The following is a 6828-nucleotide window of genomic DNA, read 5'->3' on the forward strand; positions in this document are numbered from 1 at the left end:
CACAGTGTGGCCTGAAACGAGGCCGGAAGAAGTTGCCTGTTAGAGTTTTACGGACATGCTGGAGCCTCTCCTCTGGGAGTGTGTTAACCACTGGTCCAGAAGGCTGAGCTCAGTGACCCAATGCCCACACCCCACCTCCCCAGTCTTTCCAGGGAACGGAGAGGGAGGGGCCGCAGGGGGAGGGGTGGCAGAAGGGAAAGGAGGTGCTGGGTGGCTTTAGGAGTTGAAGCGGGCATTGGGGTGGGCGGGGGTCCCTGGGAGAACCCTCAGGTACAAAGGAAGTCTAAAGTGGGCTTGACCCAGGCTGGCCTTTGTGAGGGAACGGAAAGAAAGCTGTGTCTTTTTCTCTTTCCTTCTATTCCTGTTACACAAAGTATTCCACTCTCAGCTCCCAGGGTTTGGCTGGTTCTGGCTAGTGCTGTGACACTGTTGGGGAGGGGGCCCAGTAACGTGATGACCCTGTGTGTGTGTGTGTGTGTGTGTGTGTGTGTGTGTAAACGGTATTATTTTTATTCATGTGAATTACCTTGCTAATCATTTCCCAATCTTTATGGCGATTGATATTATTTTGATATGTCTTCAAAATCCATAAGAGTCACGGTCTTGGGTCCCACTTAACACGCAGGAGTGGTAAATTCGATTCACATATGTGGAGTGTCTCCTATAGGCCAAGCACAGTGCCCAGCGTAGGGACTTTGACAACGGACCAAATGGTACCTAGAGCTTAATTAAGACCCAGCGCTAGGAACCAGCACCTTGCCCTTGAACCCAGTCCTGTGCCCACCTCCCCTTCTGCCCTTAGGCCCTGTGTGTTTTACTGGGCGAGAGCGTCCCCAGATTACCCAGACAGCACCACTCGCACGACCCTGGGAGGCTGTGGCACACAGATGTGGGGGTCAGGGGGCCTCGCCCCGGGTCTTCTTGATGTGATTTGTCTAAGCAGCTACTTCCCTGGGCCTTTCTGTCTGTGAAACAACTTCATCTGTGGAATAAATGAATGAATGGGCCCGAGCCCGTCTGCCCGGCCTGCCACTCTGTGCAGTCTTGAAGTGTAGATGAAACCTATCTACAAATGCCCCTGTGAGCTGGGAGCTCCTTTGCAAACCCAAAGGGAAAAGAAGAACGGTATTAGAATAGTCAATCTAACACGCTTCTAATTTCTGTGAAACGCACACTGGATTCCTTCCTTGGCATGAAGGCCTTTGTTTCCTCCACCGCAACCACATTCCGTATGGCCCACTTAGCCTACCTTGGAAGAGACTCAGTGCGCCAGCGTGGCACTTCCTCCCGATTTATCCACAGCGGCCTTCCATCCAACGTGCCCTCTTCTTTTTGCTGACCTCTGCCCCTGAGGACGTTTAGCAGAACAGAGGCCTGGGTGTGCCAAACGTATTCTAGCCTTGGTTAGGAAGATCATACACCCACAAACCTCCGAAGCGAAATGTTATTGAATTGGATAAACGGCCTTTGTGGAGCTTTTCTTTTCCGTTTTATTTCAAGGAGCTGCTGATGCGGTTAACGGGGCAAGTTTTGAAAAGAGTTTTGAATCCGCATCGAGGGGAAAGGCTTCCTCCTGGCGCGTCCTAGGCGCTTGGGCAGAGTGTGGAATGGGTCAGTGAAAGAGTGAATTAATAAATTAATATTCAGGGATGATTGCCAACAGGCAAGCCCGCGGGATCATGTTGATTTCAGGGTATGGCTGGGGAATCTGATAGAGGGAACCATCTGATGAGTGGTCAACTCGAGCTGTCCTTCCTCCCTAGCCCCTCAAGCGGGTCCTCTTCATGACTTTACAGGAGGAAGTCCCCCTCCTCCCCTGAGGGCATTCTGCACTTGCACCGATGGAGCAAGCCTGACCCATCCCTGATGCTCACCGCAGGGCATGTGGGCTCGGCCCCTCCATGAGGCGCTCAGTCCTGTAACAGACGGAAACTTGAGGCTCACCAAGGTGCAAAGCCGAAGTGATGAGCCTTTTCCAGGTCTGCTGATAATTTGGTTTTAGCACAAACTTGAACACCCAATAGTGAAGACGGTTTCCTCTTTGCTCCAGAAGGCCTCATGTGTAGGAGATGGTAAACCACTTCTCACACGCTGGTACTCCAGCCAAGGTGCTTGGTGCTGGCCAGGCAGGGTCAGCCAGCCACAGAATCTGTCCCGGAGAAGTCGCAGTCGAGCCAGGTATGTGGCAATATGGACAAACAGCCTCTATGGAAGAGGATCCATGGGATTTGGGATGGTGACCATCAACTTAAGTGGCACTGAAGAAGACATAGTAGGAAGGCAAGAACACTGGCTGGGCCAACAGATGTCTGCCGTCCTCCCCTGACTCCTCATTTACTGTCACCTGCAGAAGTGGACCACCCGTCTGATGGCTTCCGACTCTCTAAATCAGGATACTAAGAAGGACACCCGGTGGCTCAGTTATTTGAGCATCCGACTTTGGCTCGTCATGATCTTGCGGTCCGTGAGTTCGAGCCCCGCATCGGGCTCTGTGCTGACAGCTCGGAGCCTGGAGCCTGTTCCGGATTCTGTGTCTCCCTCTCTCTGACCCTCCCCCGTTCATGCTCTGTCTCTCTCTGTCTCAAAAATAAATAAACATTAAGAAAGAAAGAAAGAAAGAAAGAAAGAAAGAAAGAAAGAAAGATACTAAGAGTATCTGGCTCAGAAGATTGGGCAAACTTGATCGTTTACACAATGTACCTGGGACACTCCATCGGCAAATGGCAGCTGTCAGCTTCCTTCACCTCATTGTACCAGTCTGTGTCAGCCCTGGGACTCTAGTAGGTCCTGAGCAAGCAAGTTGACTCTTGCTACCTGACAAACTGTATCCATCCACCATTTGTGAATCCACGAGGCAGAGTCTCACCAGTGCCCACTCTGCACCAAACACTGTCCCGGGAGGGGACTCAGGGAAGCCCTGCTTTCCTGCCCCAAGAGCCTGAAGGAGCCAATCTTGACATCTGGGACCTTGCAACTATGCCAGGGAGGCCTGAAGCATGAGGCCTCTGGGTTGCCCGGTGACAAGGTCCATCCTCCCAGGGAGAGGTAGAAGGAGGTGCCTTTCAACCCACAGAGTGACATTTGAACTTCTGTTAAGTGTGGGGGGTGGTAGCACCGAGAGAGAGAACGGCCTGGACCATCTGCACCAACTCCTGAGTCCCAGCGGCCAGCGGGGGCCAGACTGTGGTCACCCCCAACGGGAGGCACATAAAAGGGTTGGGGAAGCCATGTCCCAAGAATTGAGGTGAGTCTGGGTTTGAGGACAGGAGTTACTCTTCACTCATTGCTGGCAAGAAGCAAACAGACCATCGGGACACCTATGATGTTGTGCTTCTAAATGAGTCCAAACGGAAAACGACAATGGATTCCGAATTACTTCTTGGAAATAAATTGTGGGTAAATACCATTTGCTTGAAGCCTGGAAACCCTAGTTTCCTTTGGTTTGTGTTTTTAAATGCTTTGACGATGTGGTTTGCTTCTCTCCAAGAAAAAAAAAAAGAGAGAGAGAAAAGTAAATAAAGGCTGACAACCGAGTGAGATCACAGCCAAGAATTCTAAGAGCCCACAGTCACCTGGGGCACGACGGTTGGCAACAGGGGACAGAAATTCAATATGGATGTGAGATCCATTCCAAAGGCATCAAACCCAACACCGAGATGAAGAAAATATACATTTCATGATGGGGCCCACATTGCCATCCTTCTAAGGGGAAATGTAAATGAGGATGTTTTTAGGGATTATTTCCACTTTGTCACCAAACTGAGATGTTGTCCTTGCTCCCTGCCAAGGGAGGATTGTGGCTGTTGTTCTCGGGAAGCAGTGGGGCTCATCCCCTAGCAACAGGCAGCAGCAGAGAGAAGGCTTTACAAGCAGTGTCGCCTAATAAACGCAGTGGGAACAGTGTCAACAACAAAGACAGCCACGGAGGGAGGGACACTGGAGGCAGAGCATGAGGCGGGAAGGGAGTATGCCTCCAGCCGTAGGCAGGTGGGAAGGAGGTCTCTATGAGGTGGGAAGCCCCTCTGATTTGCTGAAATGGAAGATTCCACATTTTATTTTGCAGGCGAGCTAGGATGGCCGTTCTGAATTAGTTCCATCGGAAGTGCTTTAGTGCTGTATTGTAACTTTTTTTTTCTTTTTTTCTTTTTTTTTTTAATTTTTTTTTTTTAACCTTTTATTTATTTTTGAGACAGGGAGAGACAGAGCGTGAACAGGGGAAGGTCAGAGAGAGGGAGACACAGAATCTGAAACAGGCTCCAGGCTCTGAGCGGTCAGCACAGAGCCCGACGCGGGGCTCGAACTCACGGACCGTGAGATCATGACCTGAGCCGAAGTCGGCCGCTCAACCGACTGAGCCACCCAGGAGCCCTCTTTTTTTTTCTTAATGCATCCTACTCAAAACCAATCCATAAAGCAAATTTGCTGATCAGCTGTCCCTGGGACCTCTGTGTGCTAGCTCAGAAGCTCATTCTGGTATTCAGAGGAACTTGTCAAACGGGGCCTTTTAGAATCTAGAAGCAGGGCTCCCCGGCGCTTGGGGGAGAGTGAAACTTCTTCATTCTAGCCTTCCTCGGAGATTGGCTTTGCTGGTCTTCACGCACCCGTTTTTGTAACTTCTCAAATGAATGTCACAGCACAGGCAAGGAGAAGGAGGCTCTTAAATAAAGTCCAGGTGTTTGGGGTTTATAGAAGAAATCAAGGTTGCTATTTTCCACGAATGAGATGGTTGCCGAGCAGGTAACAGGTTGCAATGGTTATTGTCTTCTGCCTGTTCCCCGGGCCCCTTCGCTGCTTCCTTTTCTAACTGCTCTGTCAGAACCCGGGTGGGGATTTCCTCTGGCCTGGCTCTCCTGGGCTTGAACGGCAACCTATATAGGCAGATTTCAATGCTACGTTTTTTTAATCGTTTCATTTTATTTTTATCCTAAGTGTACTGCTGCATTTTTTTTTTTTTTAAACAAAATGATTAACAATGAAAGAGTTTGGTTTGGAGAGAAGCCTTTACAGAAAACAAACTATAGAAAGTAATTCACGAGGAGTGCAGTATATAAAAAAATTTTTTTTTTCTGTAACCTTTTAAAAACAACGTTACCAGCTGTGCTGTCACAAGACTGCCCTTGACCTCCACAATGTGAATTAAGGCAGAAGGGTCGTAAGCAGCAGAGTTCCTATCTGACTGTACATTTTTGTCACCTATATCAACAACCATTTCCCTTTCTGTTTGAGAGATCTATGAGATCCCCTGCACGAGGTTCTGTGGTTCAGGGCTGGTGGTGGCTGCAGGGTAGCGATTTCACTCGGGTCTGCGACAGCTTGTCTTAAGCTTCATTGGTCTTAGAGCTTAATTTCCGCTCCCAACAAATCGGGCAAAATGGAAAGTGGCTTTTGGAAAAGAGTGGGTGAGCGACCGATCCATGCACCAGACGTCCTTCTGGAGAGAGACGGTGGTGATTCACTTACCCATCTCTGAAGAAAATAGGTAGCATTACTACTTCTTGGTTGCTAAACCAACAGACAAAAAACTATGGACCCATGTTCCTGGCTGAAGATAGGACGTTTATCCAGGATCTTTTACTGTTCCTTTGATAGGACTTCTATCGAGACGGTTTTAATCGTGGTGAAACGTTTGGTGTCGCTCTGGGTTTTCCTCCTTGTCGTCAACAATTTGAGGTGTGAAGTGAAGGAAAGCCCGTCTTATCAGAATGTTCTTTCCAAGACAAGTCTCGGCAAAGAAGCAGGCTAAAGAGTTCGGACTCTTCTCTATTTCAGGCGACACCGTGCTTATCAATAACTCCCCCTGGGTGCTCTGTTCACTGTGGCTTGCTCGGCTCTGTCGCCATCCCTGTGACGAGGTGTGAAAGTGGGCTTATATTCCACTTGTCACCCAGGGGGTCCACTTTCTGTTTAGTAGATCTTCGGTAAGGAAGTGAGAAGACATGAGGAGATCTGTATTCAGTAAATAAGAGTTAAGTCTTTTCAGATTTCTGGGCTGGAATTTAACAAAACAAGGTCTGCTCACCAAAGCGGTTACATCTAAACTAAGTATAGACTGGAGATAAATCTGACAACCCCTGACATCTTTAAATGTCAAATCCACCACCCATCACAGATGACATCGTACCTAATGATCGAACTCCCTTTAAAATATATTCATGTAAATACATTTTTGTGAAACCACAAGCTGTTTCTCTCAGTTTTGTTTTCAGCTGGCTTTGATAAAGAGAGTGATTGGCATCCTACAGTTAATTAAACAGCTTTCAAGCCACCATCAATGAAAAGTTTTAGGTTCAGAAATATACTAGGCTCTTCCTAGTCCAAGAGTTTCCACAGTGCTTTTTAATTGTGCTAACAGACCCTGTCAGAGGAGAATTACTTAGCTCTAGCCTGGGTTTACAACCCAAATTATCCTGTTCTTGTCGGTCTGATCTGTCTTTGTTCACTCACTGTATCACTAGCATGATGGCTTCGGTTGACACTAACAAGAAACGCGATTCCTGTGTCTGTGTTCACTTCGATACAACAGTGTTTAATACATTACACAGTCCTTATTCTTGTACACATTTCATTTTGTGACTAGAAAGCTACTTGTTTTCTCTTTGTGGAAAATAGAAAATCAAATGAGAGAGACTCATTTCCAGGTCAAGAATTCTGAGTAACCAGGTTTCTCTCCTCCTTGTCTGTCTGAATTCTTTTCTCTTTTTCTTTTTTTTTCTTTTCTTTTCTTTTCCTTTCTTTCTTTCTTTCTTTTTTTTCTTTTTTTTTTTTTTTAAAAACAAGTATCTTTTTAATCACAAAATGAAATGCTTAAAATAATTTGGATTGTTTGCT

General features: G+C 47.6%; 1 long non-coding RNA gene across 5 annotated transcripts in view; it reads left to right on the forward strand.

The window, feature by feature from the left end:
- LOC125937453 (uncharacterized) overlaps window positions 1-6828 on the forward strand; it is a 156131-nt gene that overhangs the window by 47877 nt on the left and 101426 nt on the right. The window lies entirely within an intron of this gene.

Source organism: Panthera uncia (genome assembly GCF_023721935.1).
Source record: "Panthera uncia isolate 11264 chromosome A3 unlocalized genomic scaffold, Puncia_PCG_1.0 HiC_scaffold_12, whole genome shotgun sequence".
Classification (NCBI taxonomy): Eukaryota; Metazoa; Chordata; class Mammalia; order Carnivora; family Felidae; genus Panthera; species Panthera uncia.